This window comes from Myxocyprinus asiaticus, chromosome 30 (genome assembly GCF_019703515.2).
Source record: "Myxocyprinus asiaticus isolate MX2 ecotype Aquarium Trade chromosome 30, UBuf_Myxa_2, whole genome shotgun sequence".
NCBI lineage: Eukaryota > Metazoa > Chordata > Actinopteri > Cypriniformes > Catostomidae > Myxocyprinus > Myxocyprinus asiaticus.
The window spans coordinates 5,970,987-5,992,109 of record NC_059373.1 but is presented as its reverse complement, the minus strand read 5'-3'; the positions used below and the strand labels follow the sequence as shown (position 1 = coordinate 5,992,109).

Here is a 21,123-nt window from a genome sequence, read left to right as displayed (position 1 = left end):
CTATCCCGATTAAAATGTGTTGCTGGGAATAAAAGAAAAGTCTGTTCAAACTCCTTTTGTGTTATTGATAATTGTTTGATTATTCTTATTGAGTGTGGTCCAGAGAAATTCATTACTTTTCCATTGGAAGTGCTCAACTGTTGGGGGAGGAGCCGCGCTGCTCAGACTAAACAGAGACTAAACAGATACCTCCTCTCATCAGGTATGAAACACACATGAATAAAATATGAGCATATTTGTAAATCGGTAGAGGTAATAGATCGGTAAATGTCATCATTTAGAGTGTATTAGTGATGTTATTTAGAGTTACACTAATCGTGCTAGTCACATTTACATCCTCTTTGCTAATGATGGAGACAACGTGGTCTAAGAGTAGCACATATATCAGTGTGAAAACACAAATATTATGTGTATCTTCTGGAAATAATGTGACAAAGACAGTTTATAAGTTACAAAAGGGTGTTTTAAAATGGTTAAAAGTGTTAATTAAATTGAGTTTCATTTATATCCCTGTATAGTGTCAAATGTGGGTTAAAAATACAAGCGTTAAAAAGAGTGTATGAGTATATAATGCAGAGTTTACATTTGTGCAAGTGTTAAAATGTATAGGCCTATTAGTGTTATTATATTTTTGTAATATTAAAAATGTGGACATAAAGTTCATGTAATGCTAAAAAACTGTTAAAAAAATATGACAGAAATGCTGAAACAACAGTAGGCCTATATTTCATATGTTAAAAGAAAATCTAAAGAATCTAATGTTTGTAATATTTTCTAATTCTAACATTATGTTATCTAAAAACAATGCTCTGTCACTCCTGTCTGTTCTATATTGATTCAATGTAAAAGACAACACAGAGACTGGCAGAGAAGCAGCATTTCCATGTTCTCTGTCATTCTTTTCACACTAATATCTCCCTTCGTCAGGTGGTGAGGGTGCTACATAAACTACCTGTCATAAACTATTATTATCATAATCTGTTCAAAAGCTGTCAATCAAAATCAGACTGGTTAGACAAGGCAAATCAAAACATGTATAAAAAAAAAAAAGAAAAAGAGAGGCACAAGCAGCTTAAAAATGTAATGTTTGATAAGACCTGTATACTTATTATGTCCCCTAGGGGGTTAAGCCCAGCACAACCGATAGACCAAAAACACAGAAAGACCAAGATCACAGAACCAATGTTTGATTTTTTGGAAGTAAAGGTTTTAAAGAACAGCAGGTATTTGGCTTCAGGGTGACCCTTGCCTAAATCAATAGCAGCTTCAAAAGAAAAAGTAACTGAAACTAACCTGAAAAAGAAAAGAAAATACAATCAAATTAACATAACTTCACTGACAAAAACACAAACGATATTAAATAAACAGGGCAGGTCACTCCTACAAGCAAACTGCTATAGCACAGAATCAAAACACTATTATTGAAAATGCAAAGAACTCTCGCAGTTCTCTAGCATTTGGTGTTGGTCTGGCAGCTGGCGGAGAATGTGGAGAAGTGTATCTGGTCTGGAGTCGCGACAGCTAACATATGACAGGCAACATGGATTTTATTAGGTGCACAATCATGAATAGCCAATTGCCATCGTTTAGGTTGTTACACTTTAAAAATAAAATGCAAAAAAAGTAAACACAGACACATTTATTGACCTTTCTGTATATAAAAAACTGCAAACTCCAAAGTTCAGATAGCACCAACCATGAACTCTCCGCCCCAGCAGCGGGCACCAGGAAAAAATCCAACATGCACCTGAGCACCCGTGAATAAGATGGCACAGCTCACAAACACCTTTCTCCCACTGCACCACTCCAACAATGGATCACTCGACTTGCGTAAGATGGAAACACACTGCGCTCCGGTGTGCCCTATCAACAATCAGCTCACCTGGTTACTGCACACATGAGAGCACTTAAAAAGAGGGGGTGAAAAAAACATAAAGAACATACGCACACATTCCACTCACACAGACAAACGAAAAGTCAGAGAAAGCCGTCACACCCTCACCTTTAAAAAACCTGAAAAAGGTCACCTCTTTTAACACAGAAATGAACAACAAATGATCAGATAGTAGAAACAATGCACAGTTCTAGACCACAGGTGAACGAGACAGGGTGTATGCTAAGACATTGTCTGTAACGTTGCAAATGTCAAGGTGGTAGGGTTGTAGAAAGAGGCACCAACATATCAAACGCTGATTTGAATTTTGCAAAGGATGTAAGAATGTCAGAGGGTTGTAATCGCAATATACCACCAATGGCACGACCCCTCCTCCAACATAAACATTGAAATGTTGCAAAAGCCCCATTCAATGCAAGAGCCTCCTTGTCAATAACAAACTGTCTGGTTCACTCCACGGGAATCTTCCTGAAAAAGCACTGCCCCTGCGCCCACACTGCCCTCCAAACCAGCGACAACCTGATTCATCAGGTGTTGGAACGTCATTGGAATGTTTCTTAAGCCGAAACTCATGACTTTGTATGAAAATAAACCGTATGGAGTTATAAAAAGAGAGACATTTCCTGATCGCGACTGGTGGTTCTCAACCCTGTACCTGGAGGTCCCCCAACACTGCACATTTTGTATATCTCCCTTTTCTGACACACCCAATTCAGGTCTTGGAGTCTCCACTAATGAGCTGATGAGTTCAATCAGGTGTGTTATTAGGGAGATATCAAAATGTGTAGTGTTGGGGGGCCTCCAGGAACAGGGTTGAGAACCACTGTGTTAACAGCACTTGCCAATAACCTTTCAGGAAGTTAAATTTACTCACATACAAAGCGGCACCAACTTGATCAACGCAATCGTCTTTATATGAGGCAATGGAAATGAATTGGGTTTGGTCAGAGCGTTAACTTTCCGGTAGTCTGTATAAAAATAGAGTACCTTCCAATTGTATTCGTCAACAAACATGGAGACGCCTAATTGGATGTCAACAGCTCAGTGAGATCATCGTCAAGAAGATTTTGTACCTCTGTACCTTTTTTCGTTTCTCTATCGGGACATGGCAGAAACGTTGATCTACAGGCACCGCCTCCCCAACATCTATATCATGTTAGAGAGGATGCGTCTGAGAAGTATCAGAGAACAGGCAACGATATTCTTGAATCAAATCAATAAATTCTGTATGCTTGTTTTGACAACAGCTGCAAATTTTGCAACATCTCAAAGTATTGCATTGCACTCATAAAACACCTTCATCCAGAACATTCATCATCTCAGGCTGCCACCAAGGGATCCAGAGAATCAGCAACCCCAGGGAAAAATGCTATATTTGCATGTTTATCTGACTCTTTAGAACTGTTGCATTCATAGTACGGTTTCAATAAGTTAATGTGACTATGTCGGCTGCCTTTTTTTCTGGACAGACTTAGTTTTTTTTAAACTCAACTCACACAACCTCACAAATTTGGCCTAGAAAAGAGAAACTACCAAAGGTAAGAAAGCAAAAACGTAACCTCTGACACTGGAATGACCGTAGAGCTGAGCGCAGGGTTTTCACGGTTTCATTTTCTTTTAAGACTGACACTAATTGTCTTTGGCCAGTCTTCCAGCCTTATGAAGTCAATCCTTTAAACCACTCACATAATCACTTATATTTTCAAGAGGATCATTTGAGGACCAGTTATCATTCAAAACGGACAACAAATTTTTACCGCATGTCCAAAGACAAGATCTGTCTGGCAAGTGCTCTCTTAGATGACTTCTCTGGAGGCCAACAGTAACCAGGGTAACACCTCCTCCCATTGCCCTGATGCATTTAATGATTTTAGGGATGCTTAAAATAAAAATAAAAAGTAGAACCTTTGTGATTAATTTTGCTGTAATTGATCCAAATGGTTAGGCAGCAGGATATCGGGTAGCTTGACACATTATAGTCAACAAATAACTACTCTGAGGTAAATCCATTGATTTAGACCGAAGCAAAGGATCAACGCAATGCAGACTCAAGTACTCAAATGCCTTTGCATTGACTTCAGTTAGATAGAGGAGCAGGTTTTACTGTCCGATTTGATTTCCCAATTATCTGACAGGTTTGGAACCTTTTAATGTATTGTAAAAATATCTCTCAAGATGCTGCCAGAAAAAATAAATACCAGAGCGCACGACACAAAATATTTTTAACACCCAGTTGTCACGCAACCTCATCATGGGCAGATTTGATTATGATCCAGTGTAACAGAGCAGTAACCACAATCATTCAGCATGTAAATACAGTAAATACAGTTTTAATTGTATGCAATCAGTGATAGTGTGCAAGCAGCATACGTATCTAACATAATTCCGTATTTTCAGCAAAGCAGAATCATTAGGTAATATTTCCATTTGGTGTCACCATTGCCGTCTTCTGGGCTGATTTTAAGTCCCAGTGCATCTCTGATGGATCATTTAGCACTTTTAAGAACAGTACATTTAGCTACATTTTAAAAGAAAGGAACTGAAGTTCTTGCTCGATCATTTCTGTTTCCTGTACAGTGCCTATGTGGTTTTCACGTAACAAACGAACGGAGGTTGCGCAATGCACATGCACAAAATGAATGAATCAATCTCTGAGACTACTCGTTCTTCTGAGTCACATAAAAGATTTGTTCAAAATGAACGAATCATTCATGAACGACCCATCACTGTCCGACACAGAGAGCAGACGAGAGGACAGAAGCAGCGCGACTGGCTATAATGTTGGTGACATTCATTCTTACGTAAACAAACATTCATGTAAACACAATGGGCAATATCGAGGTCAGCAAAAATGATCGAGATCATGTCCATATATCGTATAAGTCGATAACGTAATTATCATGACAGGCCTAGTCATACGCATTCAAAACAGCTACTTTTACCATTTCATAATTTTGAACACTCAGCGCTAAGCAACGAATAGGCTTAATGGGCTTTTCCCATTACAAAATTAGAATCTAAACACGATCGGCTTTGGGCCAATTCTGCTCATTTGCAACATGCTCAGATAGATTGAAGAAAGTGTCGACGTCTGCCTCATAAAATTTGGGAGCAAGTGTCAAATTTCGTGTCACTTCACATTTTGACAAAGGACCTAGTGACTGAACTGAAACGTAAATATTCTCCACAGGAGCCAAACCTGAAATTTTTACCTCCCAAATTAATTAAAAACATTGTTCTTCAATATCCAATTTGTATTTGTATTTCTTGATGGGCAACTTCCATACGATGCTCCAATTTTTGCTTTTCCAACCGCAACAACATTAACTCTTTTTGCTGTTCAAATGTAAAAGCAAAGAGAGCAGGAAACAAAGTCTCACCCGCCTCAAGCAATACTCCCAAATTCAGCAAAGCAGACTTCACTACAACCCTAACACTTTCCTTAAGATGCTTATCGAACGTAGACAAACCAAGCTTATAAAAATGTAGCAACCTCTATCAACTGTTCTTTTGACAGTCTCTTTAGAAGTGCCTCAAATGGAGCTTGAAACAATTTTTCTAGATCAGATGACATGATTAAATTTCAATGCATGACTTCTTTTCCCCCCCACCAAAAATATTTCAAATGGGGATTCAATCAATGCACAAAATTCTAAATCTTATCTAAATTTGCAAGAAAGAAAAAAACCCCAAAACTTTTAGACGAGCCCCCATTTTGTTACACTTTAAAAATAAAATGCAACAAAAGATCTAGAGAGACGAGAGAAGCAGAAACACAGTAACAGATCTGACCCCCCACCCCCCCCCACCCCATCAGCAAAGCTCCAAAGTTCAGCCAACCACAAACTCTCCACCCCAGCTGCACTCTGAAAAAAGCCAACATCTGCCTGAGCACCCATGAACATGATGGCAGAGCTCACAAACACCCGTCGCCAGTGTGCCCCATCATCAATCAGATCACCTGGTAAATGCACACCTGAGAGCAATTAAAAAGAGAGGGAGTGGGGAAAAAAAGACCACGCACTTCCCACACATAATGTACAGACAAACTAAAAGTCAGAGAAGGACGTCACATGGTTGAGCAAACAATTGGCGAATCTGCGGCACCTGGAACAGACACACAAAGTGCAAACCATACACATCCCTTGACAGACACAGAAAGAAAGAGCAGAGCGCAACTGCAATGCACAAAAACAACTCAGAACGTAACAGCCCCACCACCAAGAATCAACACATCACTGATTACCTTGGGTAAGGGAAATATCACTGTGAAGGCAAAGGGCCTCAAAACTGTTCCAAACAGTCAAAGAATTCTGCACAATAGCACTAGGCACAGGAACACTACGTAAGGGCAGACCATCTTCATCTGGACAGTATAAAGATAAAACAGTGACAGAAGCGGCTGGGACAACAGAGCTTTTAGACTCATTGCCATCGACATGCGTAACATGTGGCTTTACAAATATTATGACACTGTAACAGCAGAAGTTCTGCAACAAGTGAGAGAGGCATCCTGTTTTTTTCATTGACAAGTGTCACCTTGTCAATGGACAGTTACAGGTCAATTTCAGCACCAGCAGTGGTGGGCAGCTCAGGCAAATCAGGAAATTGATAGGTTACACTTCAGAACATTCAGTAGAGGCCAGAAAGGTATCAGAATGCCAAACCAAATCACAAAATGTATGCAACTGCGACCGCGTAACTACACTAGTAGAAATCACAGAAAGGAGTTCAGAAAACAAATCTTTTTATTTTATTTAATCTTTTTATGGTAACACGCTGCCAAGCCCAAGTATCCAGCATCACAAAGAATTTAAACTGAGACGTTTTCTGTTTGGCCGGTGAGAGAAATCAAGCCATCAGAAACAAACTAATCATGAACAGAAATAAATACAATTTGAACTAATTCTTGATGTCTTTAATCAACACAAATTCACAAGTTTCTCAAAATGACTTGCCATACTGGACTGGCACAATTTATAAAAGAGAGTTCCCTTTTCATGGTCAAACTCCACAAATGACTGATTGGCTGTTTTTACATGATTGCAGAATTTTTGACGATAAGCTACTGTAACTAATTCGTAAGCTTGTAAAATCACTAGTGCTCTGAGGCGGTAAGTGGAACAGGAGAAACAGTGTTTGGAGCAACAGACTGAGGTGGCATGGGTGATTGTGGAACACTCACCGGCACTACATGAGAAAGGCACGTACTTTGAGCTTCTAGCTCACACTTCCTGAACCGTAAGAGCTGTGTAGAATGTTCTTGATGTTTGTCTTCCATGTCGAGCTCTTTTAGTCAGACTGCCAGTTTAAGGTCCTCTGTACTCAGACTCACACGGCACCCTGACTGAAGCCTCTACCGCAGCCAACGTGTTCGCCTAAGTCGCACAGCTTCAGCATTTTGCAACTCTGGACTGGCTTTGCTGACCTTTAGAACTCCAGCCCTCAACAATTTTTCCTGCTTGACTTCTTTAATTACTGGCTTGGTTTTAGCATTAGGAGCAGGTATGTCATAAAAATCTGCACAAAACAATAAATCAGATTTTAGTCAGTTCATTAACGGTGGTAGTGAACGCTTGTCTAAAAGCCTCAACACTAAACTCCAGAATTTAACTAAACTTCTCTTCCTCCCTTACTAGTAAAAACTGCCAATCAGAAAAATAAATAAATAAAAAAGAGGTTAGGATGCAATAAAAGTAAAGGGAGATGTGCTCCCCATACAACCCTCAGACCAAACACCCAGAAAGACCATGATAATAGAACCAATGTTTGTTTTATTTGAATGTTTTAAATATGGAAAAAAAACAGCAGGATTTTGGCTTCAGGGTGGCCCCTGGCCCAAAAGAATAAAACAGTTTCAAAAGAAAAAGAGAAACTAACTAACTAACTAACTAACTAACTAACTAACCAAGATTTTATAAGGCGCACAATCAGGATCAGCCAATTGCCATCGTAAAAGTGGAGCACACAGTTTGTGAATTGGCGGCACCTGGAACAGACACCCAAAGCAAAAACTAAATGCAAGGGTTTCAAATAGTGAAGCTCCGTCATGCATCAACATTTCAACTTTTACTGTAACACACTCTGGTGTAGGCATCCGTTGACCAATGGGAATCTCAGAGAGGTGGGACTAAATGTGCTGTGAATTCATAAAGAAAACATGCCGGACAAACTCAAATATGTGGTGTATTCATTCCATGTCCTCTATTATCGTTCTCTGTCAGACTAAAAGATAGTAATTGTGGAGAGATAGCCTGGAGATGAGTTTCAATGTTTACTGGTACATTTTCATTAAATTATTTTTTAATTAGCCATCTCTTTCTGTGACCGCCTCTTCCCTCTGTGGTACATGACTTCCAAACCGACCTTTTGCACATTCGTCAAACGCTCCATTTGAGCTTTAACTAGTGTGTAGGCGCTCTAAACGGGTTTGTTGACATTACATCATCATGGCAATGAAAGTTGTAAAACTGGCTATAACTTTACACAGAAAAGTTTAATAAGTGATTTTATCATGCTAAAATCATGTTTACACGTATATTGTTTATGTCTTGTGGCTATTCATTTGAAAAAGTGTGTATTTTAATGTTCAAAAATTGTCCCCCATTCACTTCCATTGTAAGTGCCTCACTGTAACCTCGATTTTTGGAAGGGCAAGGCAAAATTTCTTTTGTGGTAATCAATATTATGCCAGAAATGCTGTCGATTGAGCTTAACTTGTGTTGAACCCGGAATATTCCTTTACCTATTATTAGCCCATGCATGTTACTTTAGATATAGATGTTAGAACGGAAGGCATTGAAGAGGTTCCGTGGTGTAATGGTTAGCACTCTGGACACTGAATTCAGTGCTCTGAGTTCATATCTCAGTGGAACCTTCATATTGCTTGCTCATACTGTAGTTTATTTGCTTGCCTCAAAGGAAAAAAAATGACAAATTATCAAACCGTGTTATCAACTATGCACATACCGAGAAGAAATTATTTGAAAACAGTTAAAACAAACGGGATACATGCAACGTTACATTTGTGTTAAATACCCAGATGTTTTTCTTTGCACATGCATGGAATTTCATTTGCAACATGGCGGCATCCATGATGACAAGTTTGTGTTTCTTACAATTGACTAAGCTAACTTGTTCGAGGGATATGTGCCGTCGTTTGGTAACCGTATTTAATAGTGACACAATGCGAGCGAAGAGTTATATAGGCAGAAGTCATTGGCACATGAATACAACCTCACATTTTACACAGGTTCTGTGATAATCAGTGATGTGCAATATTATGGCAATGCTTATGTAAACAAGTCTTGTTTCATGTCAGGATGATCGGCTTTCATGCGTCCCAGTCGGTAAGTGGTCTTCAAGATGTTCAGGATGAAGATGTGTGATATGATAACTGATATACTGTAGCCAGTAGATACTGAAATGATGTCTTCTTGCAGATAAACTGAAGATAACATATAGTCGGAGCAGTGGACCAGGTGGTCAACATGTCAACAAGGGTAATATAATGTTGCTGTACTATACCAAGGACTATACTGATATTGTGTTCATTCCAGCACTGTGTGAAGATATTCTGCGCACATAATTGTTTATATATCATTCTGTGTAGGATCTACCTATTGTAACATAAACGTGGTCAAGGGAATGGGTTTGTCAGTAAAGCAGCCTTCTGGTCATATTAAACCCTCATGCCATCCCAGATGTGTATGAATTTCTTTCTTCTGCAGAACACAAATGAAGGTTTTTAGAAGAATATCTCAGCTCTGTAGGTCCATACAGGGCCATAACCACAATATGTGTGGACAAGTCTTCACCAATAATCAGATTTGGCCATAATTGATATTCTTGTTGCTGTTCTGCTGCAGTCCATTATGCAACGCTGTCTAATTATCATTAAGTTGTTGCAGGAATAACATAATGGTTTTAAAAGGTTTCATTTTTAGCATGCTCAGTAGTCTTAACACGTCTCGTCAGTGTCATTTGAGATAGCCAATCAAATCGATGAAGGCTGGACTCAGGTGTCAGAAGCTAAGCGGGAACCTCGTGGTAGGGATGGGCGATACCACCTATTTTCTTTTCGATCCTATACCAATCATTTCAAGTCCAATATCGTTGATACCGATACCAATACTGATACTTCAATGAAATTGATTTGACTTGGGATAAAATGGATAATGTAAAATATTATTTTTAGTCATAATTCAAGTCATTATTATTTTATTTTTTGTTACATTTGTGAGCCTAAACAGAAAATGATTAAACTTCTGTTTTGCTTACCCTTACAAACATTAACCATGGTCTCAATACAGTAATTAAAGTTCAACCATGGTATTTAGTTAAACCATAGTTACCACACAATTAACCATGGTTACTACTACAATATTACTGTAGTAAAACCATGGTTTCAGCCAAAAAATAAAAACAAACAAACATGGTTACTACAATATTACTTAGTAAAACAATGGCTAACTATTTTTTTAATTACTTATTAACAACAAATACACACAAGCTCATTATAATAAATGTCACCTTTGCATATGTTGTTATTTTAGCGTGAATTTACTCCAGAAGCTGTTTCTCTGATTTTCTATCATTACCTCTACAAGGCACTGATCCCTCTTGTTTGAATGAGCCTAGTGATGGTGCAAGCGCTTGTCTGCTTATGTCTTTCAGCATGCATGTTAAGATGAGCGAAAGAAGAAATAGTTCCCATCCTGCACAATTATTTGCTAATATAGCCTAATCCTTTTTATTTCACTTTGAAGCTTATGATTATTGTTCATGTTCATGGTAACCAAATAATAATATATATTTTTTAGAATTTATATTTTTGTGTGAAGATTGATATTTTTGATACAACATCAGTATCGGAAGTATCGATACTTTAGGGTCGATCCGCCCATCCCTACCTTGTGGATTATTATAAGATGTAAGTTGAAGTCAGAAGTTACATACACTTAGGTTGAAGTCATTAAAACTAATTTTTTAACCACTCCATAGATTTAATATGAGCAAACTATAGTTTTGGCAAGTCGTTTAGGACATCTATACGTTTGCATGACATGAGTAATTTTTCCAACAATGATATAGTCAAATAAAAGTGAAACAATCTGTCTGTAAACTATTGTTAACTGTGCCTTTAAGTAACTTGGAAATTTCCAGAAAATGATGTCAAGCCTTTAGACAATTAGCCAGTTAGCTTCTGATAGCAGGTGTATATGTGGATGTATTTTAATGCCTACCTTCAAACTCAGTGCCTCTTTGCTTGACATCATGGGAAAATCAAAAGAAATCAGTCAAGACCTCAGAAAACAATTGTGGACCTCCACACATTGGGTTCATCCTTGGGAGCAATTTCCAAACACCTGTAGGTACCATGTTCATCTGTACTAACAATAGTAAGCAAGTATCAACAGCATGGGACTACGCAAACATCATACCGCTCAGGAAGGAGATGCATTCTGTCTCCTAGAAATGAATGTAGTTTGGTGCGAAAAGTGCAAATCAATCCCAGAACAACAGCAAAGGACCTTGTGAAGATGCTGGAGGAAACAGGTAAACAAGTATCTATATCCACAGTAAAACGAGTCCTATATCGATATAACCTGAAAGGCTGCTCAGCAAGGAAGAAGCCACTGCTCCTAAACCACCATAAAAAAAGCCGGACTACTGTTTTCAAGTGCACATGGGAACAAAGATCTTTTTGGAGAAATGTCTTCTGCTCAAATGAAACAATAATTTAACTGTTTGGCTATAATGACCATCATTATGTTTGGAGGAAAAAGGGTGAGGCTTGCAAGCTGAAGAGCACCATCCCAACAAGTGTTGGGTTCGAGTCCACCTTAGTCGAGTCTGAGTCAAGTCCGAGTCCAAAAGGGGCCGAGTCGGACTCAAGACCGAGTCCATAACAGGCCGAGTCGAGTCCGAATGAATATAATTGTAACCGTAAACTCAACATCAATATTTTAAGCTTATTTTAACTTTCACAAGTAAGAAAAACAATTGTCCACATAAATGTAACAAAAACAGCTCTATATTTTATTATTAGTTTCCTGCTGAACAAACTTCAAAGTGGTTTCAGAATGAAAGCATATGCTTAAGGTGTATGAAGAAAAAACTGTCCTTCAACACACTTCTTATTGCGTTCTGTTGACATTTCAGTTATTTGTTGCTTTACCCTTCCACTCAACCATAGACTAAAGAAAGTGAAAGCTGCGTTAGTCATTAGTCACAACATTGGAACCTAAATTCAAACTACAATCCCTACATCTCAACATATAAAGGAATGTTCCAAATTAAGCTCAATCAACAGCATTTGTGGCATAATATTGATTATCACAAATATTTATTTCGACTCAGCTCTCCTTTTCTTTTAAAAAAGCAAAAATCGAGGTTGCAATATACCGAAGGGGGCAACAATATGCAGAAAAGGACAGCGACGTACTTTACGTGATTCGTATATCATTCATAACTGTGATTCAATTTGTGAATGTGAAAACATTAACGGAGTAATTTTCAGCATATCAGACTTAAGACAAAGAGCGAATGTGTGTATATTGTAAATGACTTGAATTAATGTGGTTATCTGGCAAGCTTTTGAAGGAGCTTTTTAGAAAATTCACTTGACGTCATCTCAGAAAATGACCTATAAAACACAAAGTAGAGCGTTATCACCCACAGATTAGAACAAGAACATGGTAAGACCTGTGACTTGTGGCTTCCATTGAGTTTTTAGGTTGTGGCAAGGATAGTGTCTTATACTTTACTTTTAATGCAAATACAAATATTATGAGGTATTCATTTACAATCAATTTAAGATTTTCTAGATAATTTCTTTATGTCTTTAATTCATTCTGAATTTTATACAGCATCTCCTAAGAGTCTTCTTTTAAAAGAGACCATTTTATTTTGAGTTTGTCCTTGTCAGGTCTGTGCCCAAAAATTAGCCATCAGTTAGAGTTAGTTCACCTGAAAATGAAATATGTACTTTTACTCACTCATTTACTCACCTTAATGTTTTTCAAAACCCATATGCTGTTACCTTTTCTTGAAACATAAAATAGATATTTTAAGCATCTCTATTCCATAGAATAACAGTATAATGAGTATGAGTTATCAAGCTTCATAGAGGACAAATTCTATAAAGCACTATTAAAGGTTCAGTTTAGTATAAAGTCATCATAACAGTAGTCCGTATGCTAAGTGCACTTTATTCCAAGCTTTCTGGGGCCAGACAACAGCTATGTGTTGTATGGACTACTTTTAATGTATTTTAATAATTATGTTTTTTTCCTCTTTGGACCTTGACAGGAGTGGATAATATGAACTGTTTTTGTATGTTTTTGTATTAATTTTTTAAAAAAAAAAAAAAAAAAGAAAAGATGACTGAAACAGGCAAATTGCTAGCAATTCAGACATAGTGCTTGTCTTGTATTGTGTGAACATAAAAAAGGTCCTTTATCACATTTAAAGCCTTTTATTCAGAAAATTATTGCATTCAGCACCTTTACTATTTTAAAGGACCAAAGAGAACCATTATATGTGTGACCTCAACACTCGTGATCCCCCACCCCCAAAATGGTTTGGCTCCCCCAATGTTCAAAACATGGTTACGGCCTAGGGTCCATGCAATGCAAGTGAATGGTGGCCATAACCTTGAAGTTCCAAAAATGACAAAAATGCAACATAAAATTAATCCATAAGACTCCAGTGGCTTAATCTATAAATCACCCCCTTTTACAAGCTCCGACCAGTAGGTGGTGATATGTAGAAGAATGTAAATTGCAAAAAAATAAAAGAAGAATGTGGAAGTGAAAGTGGAGATTTGTAGTAAAAAGGACTTGATCTGTTTCTCACCCACACCTATCATATCACTTCTGAAGACATGGATTTAACCACTGGAGTCGTATGGATTACTATTATGCTGCCTTTATGTGCTTTTTGGAACTTTGCACCTTCTGGCCACGATTCACTTGCATTATATGTACAAACAGAGCTGAGATATTCTTCTAAAAATCTTAATTTGTGTTCTGCATAAGAAAAAAGTCATGAGGGATGGCATGAGGGTGAGTAAATTAGATAATTGTATTTTTTATACATTATACCTAAAAACTTAGAATTCCTAATTGCATTAAATTTACATTCATTACATGAATTGTGTTAAAGAGCACCTATTATGGTTTTTCAAATATTAACTTTCATGTAGTGTGTTATATAGCTGTTTGTGAATGTAAAATAAGTCTGCAAAGTTTCAAAAATCAAAGTGCATGTCAAATGAAGTTATTGACTCCCAAAAGAAAGAACCGATTCTGAACACCTGAAACGAGTCGTTAGTAATTCTAGACTTACTTCCTGTACTAACCTATGTAATTTGGTTACAAAAAACCCGCCTCTGGTCTGTATACGTGTACAGCCAGTGCAGGCTGTTAGCCTATTAGCTGTTAGCCTCTGCTAACCGGCTAACTCGCGTTATTGTCAAACTACATTATCACTGAGAAACGTCCCGTTCTTGTTGTGCTTGCGATGTGGTTCGGGTTGATCTTCCAATGTATCACTATCGGACTCGGGCTCAAATTGGTAAGGTAAAACAGACATTTTTTCAGACGGAGCTGAAACTCAGATATGGTAGTGGGCGTTTCTTTTCTGACATGCGCTGTAAGCGGTAGACCAGTCACAACAGACTGGGACATCTGACCAATCAGATCAGAGTAGGCTCTCTGAAAGGAGGAGTTTAGAATGAATCCTTTAGAATGGATCATTGAACGAGTCATTTTTGACACTGGGAAAAAAAGCTAATGCTGCAATTTAAGTGTTTTTTGACCTTGGATGCATGAAAATCTATTGTATGAGACCTTTAAAACTAAATTAGGCGTTTAAAAACCATAATAGGCGCTCACTATCATGATATAATGTATTAAATATAATGCAAAAATAAAATATTAATAAAATAAGGAATAATAATATGAAATGACAATGAATCCATAACCAAAATTGTCACAAGTTTAATTGCACCTATAGGTTATCAGTTTGACACTAAGCTTAATTGTTTTTATAGGGCTAGCTATCTTAATATAGAGAATATTTTGTTAACCTATACTTATTTTGAAGTCCTATTTAAAAAAAGTTTTTTTTTTTAATAAGCCTTTAAACATTTTTAACTTGTTTGTCCGCAAAAACTAGGCAAAGCGATATTACTGTGAAGAGGAAAATTCCATTCATAGTGACATTGTGCAGAAAGCTTACATATAGCCAGTTATGACAGAAATCCTGATAAAAGGTAAAATGATCGGTATTGGCCGATCAGGTGACAAGAAGATTGGTATTGGCTGTTAAAATCCAGATTGGAGCATCCCTAATAGATAGAAGTAAAGAAGGAAGTTTAAAACAGATTAAATGCCTTGTGTGGGTCTGTTTACATTTTATTATTTTTTTTTTATTTAGACAGTTGGAGTTAGAATGGTCTTGGCACGTTTAAACATTCCGTCAGTGTAAGTCTACTATAACGATGCTGCTGGTACTGGCAATGACGAAGAATTGAAGAACCCAAGTGCAATTTATTACAAATGTGAAATCCCAAAAACATAAATCCAAACATGAACAACAAAAAAAAAATAAACATTGACTTGGCATGACTTGGCCAAAGCTACATTCAACAATACCTGACAAGGGACAATAGAAAACATGAGGGCTTAAATACTAGACATGGGAGAACACATGACAAAGATGACCAATGAACAGACAGAACTGATAACAAGATAACAAGTCAATGATCCAATGAAAACAAGACACATGAACATGGAGGGAAAACAGGACATCACATGACTAGGGAACCACATGACATGTGAACCAGGAACTAGAATTTTCAAAATACTGAAATACAAGAATCAACAAAATACAAATGACATCTATGGGATTTAAAAAAAAATTGTCATAGCAACCCAAGTCAGGACAGTCTGAAGATCTGTGCTGAGTTGGAGGATCAAGTTTGAAAGCTCTAAAAGGAGTAACAATTGATAGTTTAGATCTTGGTTTACGGATAAAAAAAGAAAAAAAAAAGAAACCAAAACCAAGTCTGTAGAATAATAGTATCAGTGGCGAATTCTCAGGGCCAGCAAAGCCTTCTCTGCTGGCCTAACATGCCAAATAAATAAATATTTTTCATCCTTTCATTCTCAATCACCTTTTTGCCTATGTATTTTTAATCACTTTCCACTCTTAATTAATCTACAAACAAATAAAGAATTTATTCCTTGACGCTTCAAGCGAAGCGCGACAGCTGTTTCACAAATCACATGCCCACATTTTACAACTTCCTACCTGGAAAAGTGCAATGGAATGCATCTTGAAGTCAGAATTACAACTTGTAGGCAAAATGTTTGTGTGAATGTGTATGCATGGAATAGTCATTTACAGGTGCATCTCAATAAATTAGAATGTCGTGGAAAAGTTCATTTATTTCAGTAATTCAACTCAAATTGTGAAACTCGTGTATTAAATAAATTCAGTGCACACAGACTGAAGTAGTTTAAGTCTTTGGTTCTTTTAATTGTGATGATTTTGGCTCTCATTTAACAAAAACCCACCAATTCACTATCTCAAAAAATTAGAATATGGTGACATGCCAATCAGTTAATCAACTCAAAACACCTGCAAAGGTTTCCTGAGCCTTCAAAATGGTCTCTCAGTTTGGTTCACTAGGCTACACAATCATGGGGAAGACTGCTGATCTGACAGTTGTCCAGAAGACAATCATTGACACCCTTCACAAGGAGGGTAAGCCACAAACATTCATTGCCAAAGAAGCTGGCTGTTCACAGAGTGCTGTATCCAAGCATGTTAACAGAAAGTTGAGTGGAAGGAAAAAGTGTGGAAGAAAAAGATGCACAATCAACCGAGAGAACCGCAGCCTTATGATTGTCAAGCAAAATCTATTCAAGAATTTGGGTGAACTTCACAAGGAATGGACTGAGGCTGGGGTCAAGGCATCAAGAGCCACCACACACAGACATGTCAAGGAATTTGGCTACAGTTGTCGTATTCCTCTTGTTAAGCCACTCCTGAAACACAGACAACGTCAGAGGCGTCTTACCTGGGCTAAGGAGAAGAAGAACTGGACTGTTGCCCAGTGTTCCAAAGTCCTCTTTACAAATGAGAGCAAGTTTTGTATTTCATTTGGAAACCAAGGTCCTAGAGTCTGGAGGAAGGGTGGAGAAGCTCATAGCCCAAGTTGCTTGAAGTCCAGTGTTAAGTTTCCACAGTCTGTGATGATTTGGGGTGCAATGTCATCTGCTGGTGTTGGTCCATTGTGTTTTTTGAAAACCAAAGTCACTGCACCCGTTTACCAAGAAATTTTGGAGCACTTCATGCTTCCTTCTGCTGACCAGCTTTTTAAAAATGCTGATTTCATTTTCCAGCAGGATTTGGCACCTGCCCACACTGCCAAAAGCACCAAAAGTTGGTTAAATGACCATGGTGTTGGTGTGCTTGACTGGCCAGCAAACTCACCAGACCTGAACCCCATAGAGAATCTATGGGGTATTGTCAAGAGGAAAATGAGAAACAAGAGACCAAAAAATGCAGATGAGCTGAAGGCCACTGTCAAAGAAACCTGGGCTTCCATACCACCTCAGCAGTGCCACAAACTGATCACCTCCATGCCACGCCGAATTGAGGCAGTAATTAAAGCAAAAGGAGCCCCTACCAAGTATTGAGTACATATACAGTAAATGAACATACTTTCCAGAAGGCCAACAATTCACTAAAAATGTTTTTTTTATTGGTCTTATGATGTATTCTAATTTTTTGAGATAGTGAATTGGTGGGTTTTTGTTAAATGTGAGCCAAAATCATCACAATTAAAAGAACCAAAGACTTAAACTACAGTCTGTGTGCACTGAATTTATTTAATACACGAATTTCACAATTTGAGTTGAATTACTGAAATAAATGAACTTTTCCACGACATTCTAATTTATTGAGATGCACCTGTATGTACAAAAAATGTTGAGAACTTGGTCTCTTGGCACGTTTATGGAAAAGCAGTGGAACTGTTAAGCAGATTTAGTTTGATTTGCAGAAGACAGCTATTGTTCTTGACACATTTTTTATAAACTTTTCAAAAAAAAAAAAATTTGTAGTAATTGTATAGTCAGATATACATTGTCATATATATGTTATCAATAATATTTATTCATGATTTATTTTTTTTTGTGTGTGTGTGTTTTGGTCAAATAATGAATATAAAGGGATAGTTCCTTACAAAAAATGACAATTCTCTGCTTCTTTAGTCATCGTTAAGCCAGCTCAAACCTGAATGACTTACAAATCTTTTCTTTTGCAGAAAACAAGGAAGACATTTTGAAGGATGCATCATGTTTTTATATTTATACAATACAAGTCAATAGACACTTATGTCTGGTTTTTCTTTACTTTTAGTGACCGGATCCTGTCCCCTGATTAGTTTCTTTCTATTTTTAGTTTGGGTCTTTGTGGCAGCGGGGGAGTGGTCAAGCGTCGGTCCGGAGAGAGAGAAAGTGGTAAGGGCACTTGCACCTGAGCTAGATTATGTGTAACACCTATCTCTAATTCCAGTAAGCATGGGGGGAGCGGCATATAAGCAGCCACGCCACCAGCAGAGAGGGAGAGAGAGTCTGGCACAAGGAAGGCCACGGTGCTCCTGAAGTTGCTGCGTTTGATCTGTTATGTTTGTGAAGCTGATGTGCTTAAGTTACTACGTGCCTGTGAAGCTAATGAGTTTAAGTCTACGTGCCTGTGAAGCTATTGAGTTTGTGAAGTTGTAAAGTATTGAAGTGGCCGATTAAAAGTCCTGCCTGAGCCTGGAAAAACCTGCTTCCCTGTGTTCTCCTTCCCTTCTGTCTGTGAGCTGTTTTAGTCTTGTTTTTGTTCTTTTGGTCTCATGTGTGGGTTATGTTCTTCATTTGCATTGTCTTGTGCTTTTGTCTGCTATTTGATTGCCCTCACTTGCACTCCTTGTTTGCTTCCCTGATTTCCCTCCCTTTATTTTACCTCTGTTAGTTCTGTTTTTGTTTGTCCGATATGTTGGATTGTTTTGCAGTGACTTTCTGAAAGTTTTGAAGATTGTTTCATTGATTTCTGTTGCTGTCCTCTTTGCTTCTGTTTGTTTAGGTTTTTGTTTCTTAGTTTTGTTTGCCAGCAAATTTGCTAGGTCTGGGCTTTTTTTTTTTTTTTTAGTTTTAAGTTTTAAAGGGATAGTTTTTATTTTTGGGTGAACTCTCATAATTTAAAATGCAACTCACAGCATAACTTTGAATTGATGGCTAAATTAGGTATATGCCTTACTGAATAGATGAGTCTTTAGTCTATACTTAAACTGAGAGAGTGTGTCTGAGTCCCGAACAGTGTTAGGAAGACTATTCCATAGTTTAGGAGCCAATTAGGAAAAGGATCTACCTCCTTTTGTGAATTTTGATATTCTAGGTACCATTAGCAGGCCAGAATTTTGCGATTGTAACAAGTGTGATGGAATATAGCATAATAGGTCACTTAAGTACTGTGGCGCTAGACTATTCAAAGCTTTGTATGTAGTTAACAGAATTTTAAAATGAATATGAAATTTGGCTACCTGTTAATGTAACAACGATAAAATGGGGCTAATATGATCATATTTCTTGGTTCTAGTCAGCACTCTGGCTGTTGCATGTTGAACCAATTGAAGTTTATTTATTGAACTTTCAGGACATCCTCCCAGTAATGCATTACAACAATCTAGTCTTGAGGTCATGAATGCATTAATGAGTTTTTCAGCATCAGCAACATAGAGCATGTGTCATACTTAGCAGTATTTCTGAGTTGGAAGATTGCGGTTCTACAAACATTGGAAATGTGACTTTCAAAGGACATATTGGTATCAAATATAACACCTAATTCCTAAGTATAAATAAGATCAATATTTTAAGTCCTTTGTGTTCTGCAGGAGAAAGTCCTACAAGTTTGAGAGGACATAAGGGAGAGTAAATGATGAGATAATATTAATTCCCTCTCTTAGCATTTTATGCTGAACAATTCAAAATGAATTTATTTGGTAAGAGCTTACTTCTTGTTTGGTAGACACACTAATGATATTACTATTTCCTCAACTTGTATCTCCAGATTGCAGGTGTCACTAAATATTTGACCGTTCTGTGGCTGCCACAGAATTAGTGTTATGGATTTTCAAAAAGTTCACTTCTCCAAGAATATGTCAAGAATCTGACAGAAGCAATAAGACCTTGACCTACATTACCAGTTAAAAGACACACCTACTCATTCTGTATTTCTAGTTAGTATAATGTCAGACTAGTTTAATTAAACTAGTTAATTAAAAAGGCTGCAACATAAAGCATGGGATTTATGCAGTAGCCAAAAAATGTTAGGCAAAACCAATAATTTATTTGAGCTTCTTCAAATTAGTCACCCATGGTCTACATTACAGTTCTGCACACTCTGGTAATTCTCTCAACCAGCTTCATGAGGTGCATCCTGAGAACAGTATAAAAGGAGTTCCCACATCAATGCAAAAAAATAAATAAATAAAATGTATTAAGAAATATTGCATAGGCACAATTTAAACTTGCCTACAAAGTTATTTCAAGCATTTAGGTGTATACATTCAGATCAAAAGTCTTTTAAGATCATGAAAAACCTATTCAGTCAAGTGTGTCAACTTTTGACTGATTTACCAAATTTAAGAGAAAACAGATCCATGTAACACAAACTTTCAACTTCACTATGTATAGATATTGATCACTTCAAATAATATGTGTACTTACCACAATAACAAACTTGAGCATGTCTTCATTCTCCACTATTATTACCAATCTGTAAGTGGCACATTTTTCCATGATCAATTTCTGCTACATAGTTGGAGTATTGCATGATAATCCTGTAGTCATGTTGATCCGAGGGGTTCCTCTGTTGTATAATAACGATAAGAATGACCTGTGTAGACGTCCACACCCAAAAGAACCTGTTTATGGAGACCTAACAAGCCAACACTTATCAGTTTTTCCATTTCACGTTTGATGCACCATGTATGCAGGTAGAGCTTTGTGGAATGGCTACTAAACAATAATAAATGGAATCACGGATGGATTGAGATCATGCCTCAGTGAACTTAAAACATTTAAGCCAAAACAAAATAAACAACAAAGTTTGAACAAATCCTTAACCCTTAGTATTTATAGTGTAACTTGTCCCAACAGACATGA

At 37.4% G+C, this 21,123-nt stretch overlaps 1 pseudogene; it reads right to left on the bottom strand.

The window, feature by feature from the left end:
* Positions 1-7,250: 7,250 nt before the first annotated feature.
* LOC127421624 (CMP-N-acetylneuraminate-beta-galactosamide-alpha-2,3-sialyltransferase 1-like) overlaps positions 7,251-21,123 on the bottom strand; it is a 44,564-nt pseudogene continuing 30,691 nt past the window's right edge.